Genomic DNA, 9,946 nt, shown 5'->3' with positions numbered 1-9,946 from the left:
GACCTTAAGAGTATGGGAAATGTATGTGGAATATGTTCTGAAAATCACCCAGCACAGGATTCTAACTAAATACAGTTCACTATAATCACTGAAATTTAAGAAATCATAAACTGCAATTTCCACATTACTTAAAGTTTCTTTTCTTAGATCATTTAAAAAGAAACATTTTAGTGAGAAATGGAACAGAGCTATGACTACTGTCATTTACTTTTTGTTGATCACATAATGTACAGCTTTTTGAACTGTTTTCTGAAATTGCAAAAATAAAAGCAGTTCTCTGTTACTTGTTAAGATGAGTTTTTTTAGCTATTCAATCTTGTATAATTATCTTATAAACAGAGGAAGAAATTTAAAAATTTGAATGGTTAAAAAATACTCAGAAGAAACTGCTTTCATTTAGGGAATGAAATGGCTAATTTAATTACATAAGACCTTTTATCTTTTTTCTATATTTAACTTGAACATTAACATAAAGACTCCCGAAATAATTGCTTATAATTTTCCAATTATTATACAAGTCCAATTATATGATGATATCTACCTAGGTTTTAAAAATGAAATGACCAGGCAGTTTAATGTCAGTGGGTTTGGGATTTACTTCATATGTCAACAATTGTTCATTTTCAGAGCATTAGATTACAGTTTTACATAGAGGCCTAACCATACAGTGGCGATAGTTAATATTTAAAGTGAATCTTCTTACATTAGTTGTCAGGGGAGTGGGGAGGGGAAGAACAGTGTAATCTTCAAACTAAAAACTAGCAGCACCAGTGTATGTCATCAACTTCTTAAATCCATCTAATTGGTAGTCAAAATGTTTACCATAACGAATGAATATATTCATTGGTTGTCTCTATTTTCACAGTGCTAATGCTTAATTCATTGGATCCAAATCTTTTCATGTAACATAAAGATGTTAACTGTGGAAAGTCAGGCCAAAATTCCTAGAATTCAGCACAGAAGCAGAAGGAATTTCAACAACTGTATAAAGAGATTCTAGATTAGAAATAACTGAAAGGAGGGTGAGAAGAATTAAGCTTCAGTGCTCCTGAGGGAGTTGGAAAGTTACAAAAGAAAAATCTCTCTCTTTTCTAATTTTCACAGAAAATTTAAAAGCAGATATATCCAATTTTAGAAATTTACATTTGTCATCTAATTTGAAACCACCTTGACACTTTGGTATGATGTACTTGCTATTTGTGAGGAAGTTTGATGGCTTGTCATTTGTCGTTATTGATATAATTGTTATTTTAATGTTAATGTTTTTTTGTGTGTGTGAGATTTAGCACTTTTCTGAGGAAAGTACTTCTGGATCAGATCATTAGTCTTCATCCTGCTTTATCTTTAGAAAAAAAAAAATAGAGATTAAATTTGAAGTAAGTTAAATCCAAGTTGCTTCTTGTTGGAAATCTATCTATATCCATATCTGTATCTATATTTTTATCTGTATTATATCCATATTCTTATCTAGATCTATGCAGAGCATGAATTCCCAGTATGACATGCCAAATTCTAAACTACTTTGGCATATAGCCTGATCTTGTCTTTCTGAATTATATCGATGTTTTCCTTATCATAAGGTAGTAAGCAGTCATTCAAGTGATTAAATTTTGGACTCCAGGTCCAGAATACCTGAATTTGAAATCTGAATCTTCCCCTAACAAGATTAAACTCTCTGTACCAACCTATTCTCTTCAGTGGCAATGGCAGTACCTACCTCATAGTTTATGAGCATTAACTGAGTAAAGCTCTTTGACTGGCCTATAGTAACAGCAATATGTGGTCGTCAAACTCTCATTTTTTATGTGTGTATAAAAGTATAAAAACATTTTGAATGAATATTTAAAAATATTAGAAAATCACAGAAAATAAACTAGAAATGAAATATCTCACTTGAGAAATGCCACTTTCATAAGTAATAATTGCTAACAATTATGTGTATTTTAATACAAATAAAATACTGTTCTGTACCTTATTTTTCCATCTACTAATATATCTAGAAGTACTTTCTGAATTTGCCCAAACATGTGTTTTTTAAATTACGATTGGTGGACATGTTCCATAGTGTAGTGGTTAGCACATCTGCTTTACATGCAGAAGGTCCTGGGTTCATGCCCCAGTGGAGCCACGGTCCACGGTGTACAGCTATGACACCCTGAACAAGCCTGATCCTATCTGATCTCGGAAGCTAAGCAGGGTTGGGCCTGGTTAGTAGTTGGATGAGAGACCACCTAGGAAGACCAGGTGCTGCAGGCATAAATAATAATAAATAATTTATTTATTTAACATTACGCCATATTAAACAAAGATTGGTTTCCAGACTTTGCTATTGTATATAATGCTGCAATAAACCTTGTTTTTTATATATTTTATGTATATACATATTAATAAACATAAATATGTATAAATATTTAAAATATATAGATATATACATATATATCCCTGTAAAATCAGGAAGAGATATTTAAGTATATTTTACTATTAGAAGTCAGGCATCGAAATGCAAACAGCTATCCCACCATTGCAACTCAGTTCATTTGAGAAGAATGTACTATTAATGAGAGTGAACATAAGACTCATTATGGGGCTGAATACCAGCTTAGGCTGGCCAACTACACCAATAGATCTGTATAATGAATTTTTATGTTTAAGTTGCAGCATTTCCAATAGGAGTCCTGCGAGCTATTTCATTGAATACTAGGTTACTTAAAAATTGAAAAGCTTTTCATTTAGAAAATGTAATAGATGTCAGCTTTTTGAAACAGACTAAAAGAACAAGCATATTTAGTTAAAAAGTAGAGAAAGAAAATACATTCAAGTTTTCCATTATATTTTGTTCAATTTGTTAGAGTATCTTTCCATTTTGTTTTCATAAGTAATTTATATGACTTTAATGAAGGGATTTAGACAGGATGCTTTTACTGCTTTGTGTACCATCATAAGACTAATTTATCATGAGGAAAATTTTAAATTTTATTAGTTTCACGTATACAGTACATTGGTTAGGCATTAATATAGTTTAGAAAATGATCCCCCTAATTGTTTTTTCTCTCCTCTGGTTCTCCACTTAACCATTACATTAATGCTAACTGCATTCCCTATGCCGTGCTCCCCATCCTTGCAACCAGTTCTTTCTGGCTGTCACCAAATTGTCCTCTATATTTGTGAGTCTGTTTTTGATTAGTTTGTTCTTTTTGTTCCTTAGATTCTACATATAAGTGAAATCATATGGTATTTACCTTTCTCTGTCTCATTTCACTTAGCAGAATAACCTCTAGGTCCATCCTTGTCATTGCAAATGGTTGGATTTCACTTTTTTTAAATTTTTAAATTTTTTGTTTTTTAGGCGAGGCAACTCTTGGTTGACCTCACAGATTGCAAGGAACTTGTCAGCTTACAACTCTTTATTTTTTTTACTTTTTATGCCTATAGCACCTGATCTTCCTAGGTGGTCTCCCATCCAAGTACTAACCAGGCCCAACCCTGCTTAGCTTCCAAGATCAGATGGAATCGGGCTTGTTCAGGGTAGCATGGCCGTAGACTCATTTTTTTAATGACTGAGTAATATTATTTATGATTATTCCAGAGTTTCATATTATTTTATATATTTGACTTTTTAATAACCTATATATCAAGTTATAAAGACATTGTTTAAGACATAAACTAATTAATGAGATTTCTAGCCTCAACATTTTCTTCATGACAAACACATCTCATTCATATGTGAGTATACATTACCAATAGCATCATATATTATTATTACCACTAATATATTATTTAAGCCACATAGAATTTTTATCAAAATTAAAGAATTTTGTATAACTAAATAATTTTTAATTATTGGTAAAATATTTTGTATATATGTGAATTCAAGCAATAACAAATTAAGCAAAGAAGTCTAGACAGCAGTTCTAGACAAATTAAGCAAAGAAGTCTAGACAGCAGTTTGTATGCTATCAAAACAGTACAATGCTGATAGTTAATATAGTTGGTGAGAGGGGTGAGGAATTAAAAAGAACTATATGGTGATTATCTGATGCTCATATTTGATGTTCAGAAGAATACTCAAAAATCAAAAGGCAAATCAGGAAATTTTGCAGTTAAAACTAAGTGTTTCCTCTAATAAAATTTTATAAATTAAAATTTCTCTAAACCCAATATTTTAGTTAGTTTTAAAAATCTAGTTCTAAATTATATGAGAAAATAGTCACTATTAAGTGCACTTACACATAACTTATGTCTTATATGCTAATGATCACTTAAGTATTGAGGAATTCTCTATCCCTCTTTTTCTCTCTCTTATTTTCCTAGACTGAAAAGGACTAGAGAAAGTACCAAAGTCTTGACTGTGACAATCATTTTAAATAAAGATGCATTTGTTTAATTTGAAAATCAACAAGTAAAAAGTGAATTACCTGAGAATAATTCAATTCATGCTATGGAGTGAAAAATAGTGTTGGTTTACTAAAATATAAATTCAGAGAAAAGAAATGAAATCTAATAGTTTTTCTTAGGGTTTTTGTAATAACTTTGAATCCTTACTAAGCAACTGATTAAATTCCTTGGCCAAATGTATACCTAAAAGAACTGCCTTGTCAACTAATGTCTGCTCAAGTTTGTTCTTTCTTTCCTGCTTACAGGTATGCAGTGCCGTTTTTAATTACATAGTAGTCTAATTATTAAATTTGTCTCAGCATGCGCAACTGCTCTAAAATGTTCCTCTAGTCTACTGCAGCATCTAGTGACTCATGATCAGTTCTTAATATTAGTGGCTCATTTAGGCTTGTTTTTGTCAAGAAGTTTCTCTAATCTTATGCAGAATTAATGCTATCAAGACACAGAATGCTCCAGATTCATTAGGTACACAATTATCGATCAACTACTATGCAACAGACCCTATTAGTCTTTGTATAATAACCATGGAGTCTCTGTTTTCAAGGAGTTCACTATCTCGTGATCTAACAGTATGTGCTATTTACTGGCCGTTCTGCAAGTAGAAGATGCAGACAGAGAAGACAGAAAGTGAACTTAATTGATGAAGGATTAGCAGCACTGTAGTGAAGAATTTCCAGGCAAAGAAAATGTGTGAATGCATGAACACATGAAATTTCATGATGTTTTAGAGAAAACTGGAGTTAGTTCAGCATTGTCAAAGAGAAGAATATATGTAAGGGCATATCAAGAAGTAATGTAGAGATGATTCAGGAAAGTTCTATTTGTTTTGACCTCTCCTAGACAGATGGAGGGAAATAAATCAGGTGGCTGCCTGTGCAAGTGGAAATATCCATAAAGTATTGTATCAGACAGAGACTATCCACATATATAGAGAGTAAACATTAAGCAATAATAGTCTGTATCATGAAATCTGCTGTGAGGGAAATCAGTGGGGTGTTGTATTAGAGGATAATACGGTGGAAGGAAATTGAAAGGATCAAAAGGAATAGCATTCAAAGAATTAGGGCTGATGTGGGAATGGAAAAATAGTCATAGAGTACAATAAGGAACATTGTGCTCAGGTGAAAGAGTGCACTATACAATCTAGAAACTGCTAGAATATTGCTGGAGAGTTGTAGGATGAGAGAGAAGGAAAGTAGCATGAGTTGGAATTGATTATAAAGATTGGGACTGGAGAAAACAGGGCTTTGAAAGTTCTGGGTAAGGAGTTGATATGATTATAAGTGCAATTATCTGATAAGTATATGAAAATATGCTCCAATTTATTACCAGGGGCTACCAGTGTAAAATTACATAAGATGCAATATTTTATTTTAAGAAAGTAACAAGCATTATTTAGTGTTATTAAAACTGAAATAAATGCATTTTTAGATCCAGTTAGCATATATGTAATCGGTAAGGTATTTTAGAGGAAATATTGGTTGCAGTTATCAAATGTATATTCCTTTTGACCCAGTTTTAAAAACTTATGAAAACTAATTAAGAATAACTTATTGCTTATATATTTTACTTATTAATATAACTGAGAAATTTTTTTAATGTATTCACATGTGTGGAAATATGTCTCATTTATCTTTACTATTTAATTTAGATTATTTCCATATGAGGAAATACATATATGTATATAGATATATATATATTCACGTTTAACTTCATTTAAAAAAGCATATATTTTTGCATGTCTCCAACTTATATAAATAGTATCTTAAACACTCATTCACAGTAATCTTAAAATATGTCCTGCTTCTATAAATATACCATTGAATTAGTTTCTTCACAATAGTGATCTGACAAAAGTGGTGTTAGGACATTTTCATCTGTTAAGTAGTTTATATTTCTTCTATGATATATTTATTTCTTCTTGTGCTTTTTAAACTTTTCATCAGACATTTGAGTTTATAATATAAACTAAAACTTTTTATAAATATGAAAACATCAAATTGGAGAAGTGAGAATTGACTGAATATTTTACAAAATTTAAGGATTCTTTGGATGGCAGGACAAAACATACTGACAGATAGATGAAAGGCTGATTTTTTTTTTTTTACTTACAGCTTTGGACCAGAGAAGGCAGACAGGCAGGGCCACACAGAGAATTGGAACTGGGGACAGGCTAACAGCAAACTAGAGCTTTAGAAGATGGCTTATATATGCTAAGAGTTGGGTGGTTAGCAAGGTTTCTTGGGCTCTGTGTTGTATGGCTAATTTGAATAATTTTGTAGGATGCTGGGTATAGAGCCTGTCCCTGCTTGTCTAATACCTGCCCTTGGGACAGTTGGGCTGGTGAATAATGGCTCCCTGAGTGTAAGAGCATAACAAGGGAAGTGTTTAGGGGTGTGGACTTAGCTGCTTAAAAGGAACTAACTGGCCACTAGCCAGGGACTCAAAACTGAGTCAAGACATAATTTAAAATATAGATATAGTTATATATCTAAGCAGACAACAAAGAAATAATGTAACTTAAAATTTATGTGGAACCAGAAAAGACTCTGACTAGCCATGATAGTCTTGAGAAAGAAGAACAAAGTTAGAGGTATTGCACTGCCTGATATCAAACTATACTACAAGGTGATAGTCATCAAAACAGCATGATATTGGCATAAAAACAGACACACAGATCAATGGAAGAAAGAAACCAAAAATCCACACCTATACAGTCATTTAATCTATGACAAAAGAGGCAGGAATATACAAGGGGGTAAAGACAAATGGTATTGGGAAAACTGAACAGATACATGCAAAAAAATGAAACTGGACCACCTTCTTATACTATATGCAAGAATAAACTCAAAATGGATTAAAGGCTTAAATGTAAGACCTGAAACTATAAAATTTCTAAAATAAAACATAGGTAGTAAGCTCTCTGTATTGTAATTAGTAATTTTTTTTTTCTGATAAATGTCCTCGGACAAAGGGAACAAAAGAATAAACAAATGGGACTACATCAAACTAAAAAGATTTTGCACAAGAAAGGAAACCATAAACAAAATGAAAAGCCAGCCTACTGAATGGGAGAAGATATTTGCCTATGATACTTCTGACAAGAGAGTTAATATCCAAAATTTATAAAGAACTTATACAATTTAACAACAATAACAAAAAAAACAATCCAATTAAAAAATGGGCAGAAGACCTGAATAGGCATTTCTCCAGAGGACATATAGATGGCTAATAGACATATGAAAAGATGCTCAAGGTCACTAATCATCAAGAAAGTGCAAATTAAAACCACAATGAGATATCACCTCACACCAGTCAGATTGGCTATCATCAATAAATCAAAAAAACAAGAAATGCTGGTGAAGATGTGGAGAAAAGGGAACCCTTGTGCACTGTTGATGGGATTGCAAATTGGTATAGCCACTGTGGAAAAGTTTGGAGGCTCCTCATAAAAAATTAGAAATAGAACTACCTTTTGACCCAGCAATTGTACATCTGGGTATTTATCCAAAGAAAACCAAAACACTAGTTTGTAAAGATATAGGCACCCTTATGTTCACAGCAACTATATTCACAATAGCCAAGATATGGAAGCAACCGAAGTGCCCATTAATAGACGATTGGATAAAGAAGTTATGCATATATATACAATGAAATATTACTCAGCCATTAAAAAAATGAAATCTTACTTTTTGTAAAGACACAGATCAACCTAGAGGGTATTATGCTGAGTGAAATAAGTCAGACAGAGAAAGATAAATACCACATGATTTCATTTATATGCAGAATCTAAGGGGAAAAAAGAAATGAACAAACTAAACAAAATGTACTCACTGAAAACAAACTGGTGATTGCCAGAGGAGAGGGGGTTGAGGGGTTGAGTGAAAAAGGTGAAAGGATGAAGAAGTACAAATTAATAGTTACAAAACAGTCACAGGGATTTACAGTATAGTATAAGATCAATGATATTGTAATGGTTGTGTATAGTGCCGCATGGGTGCCAGAGTATATGAGGGGGATCACTTCATAAATTATATAAATGTCTAACCATTATACTATATATCTGAAACTAATATAAAATAATTTAAAAAATAAAAATAAATAAAAATTCATTGCTCCAAAAAGAAATGCAAATTAAAAATACAATGTTACGTGTTGAATTTAACCCAGGTGCAGACTATCTGTTCCTGAGGAAATGAGATTCTATTTGCTGTCTCTCCTTTTATTATCAGCTATGAGTGATCCATCTAAACTACAAGCCATTCTAGGGATGGTTCTGTTGGTAAAATGTAGTCATCACTCATCAGGAAACACTAATTATTAAGTCTAAAGGAATTATGTTCAGCTGTTCTATGGCTTATCCCAAAATTTTACAGAAACATAGATTGATTCAATGGGAGGGAAAATGGTGATTAAAGTTTAATAAAACACCAACTGGCAACTATGCGAATGGTGTGCTTTCATTCTGATTCTTGTGCTTATTCTCTCTCACAAATGCATTGTTTCAGAGGGAAAGAATCTAGAAATGTACTGAACATCTTCCATTAAAGAGAGTTTATTCTTATTTTTAGAAGAGATTAGCCATCTTTTTGTTAGTGCCGCTCAAGCCATGTGTATTTTTTTGCAATCATACACATAGTTAATATGTCTTTTAGAGGTAAAGAGTCTTGACCTACATATTTATGGAAGAACTCAGCGTAAATAATGAGTTAGACTTGATTTTGTCATACAGAAGACAGGGTAATACGCTCAACAATAAAGAGGTGCTATGCAAGCATTACACAGAGGGACTTTCTGAAGGACAAATGAACTGATTTCTTTATTAAGTTAACTGCAAGGGAAAAAATACATAGTATTTTTCTAGGTTAAAGTACATATAAGATATATGTCAATCTAGGTTAAAAAAGTCTAGGTTAAAGTACATATAAGATATATGTCAATCAGTCATTACTGTGTGTAATTATTTAGATTCTGATTCAAACAAACTATAAAAAAAAGACTTCCTTAGAATTGGATACTTGAACACAGTAGATACATGATGATATTAAATTGTGTGTGTGTGTGTGTGTGTGTGTGTGTGTGTGTGTGAGAGAGAGAGAGAGAGAGAGAGAGAAAGAGAGAAACCATTGTTTTGTGGTCGTGTTGAAAAAAGTCCTAATCTTTTGGTGATATAAACTGAAATATTTAAAGATTGTTAATGACGTGTAAGATTTGTTTCAGATTATGGGTAGATGTAAAGTAGGTCAGGAGTGGCTTTTGAGTTGATAGTAACTGTATCTGAGTGATGAAGTTTCGTTATAACATTACATCTACATGAAATATGCATTTGAAATAAAGTCTTTATTGTATTTCTGGTGTAAAAGATTAGCATTGATGAGAAAATAATTTATCATTTTGATGGGAGGAATAAGTGACTGATGAAACATTGATAAAGTGAACTGTAGATGTCTATTTAGAAGCTCGCCCCAAACCTGAAATATAGCCTTACTGTAGAGCCAGGGAGACTCTAAATGGGAAGTAAAATTTATACCTTTTTATAAAAAATGTTATA

The 9,946-nt window shown here is 32.1% G+C and overlaps 2 pseudogenes; one reads left to right on the top strand and one right to left on the bottom strand.

The window, feature by feature from the left end:
• The first annotated feature begins 2,137 nt into the window (after window positions 1-2,137).
• Window positions 2,138-2,256, top strand: LOC112480906 (annotated as a pseudogene).
• Window positions 2,257-3,423: 1,167 nt separating this feature from the next.
• LOC112481013 lies at window positions 3,424-3,542 on the bottom strand (annotated as a pseudogene).
• Window positions 3,543-9,946: the final 6,404 nt, after the last annotated feature.

Source organism: Pteropus alecto, unplaced genomic scaffold, assembly GCF_000325575.1.
Source record: "Pteropus alecto unplaced genomic scaffold, ASM32557v1 scaffold20, whole genome shotgun sequence".
Classification (NCBI taxonomy): Eukaryota; Metazoa; Chordata; class Mammalia; order Chiroptera; family Pteropodidae; genus Pteropus; species Pteropus alecto.
The sequence above is the reverse complement of the archived record's forward strand: the minus strand, read 5'-3'. Positions and strand labels throughout refer to the sequence as shown.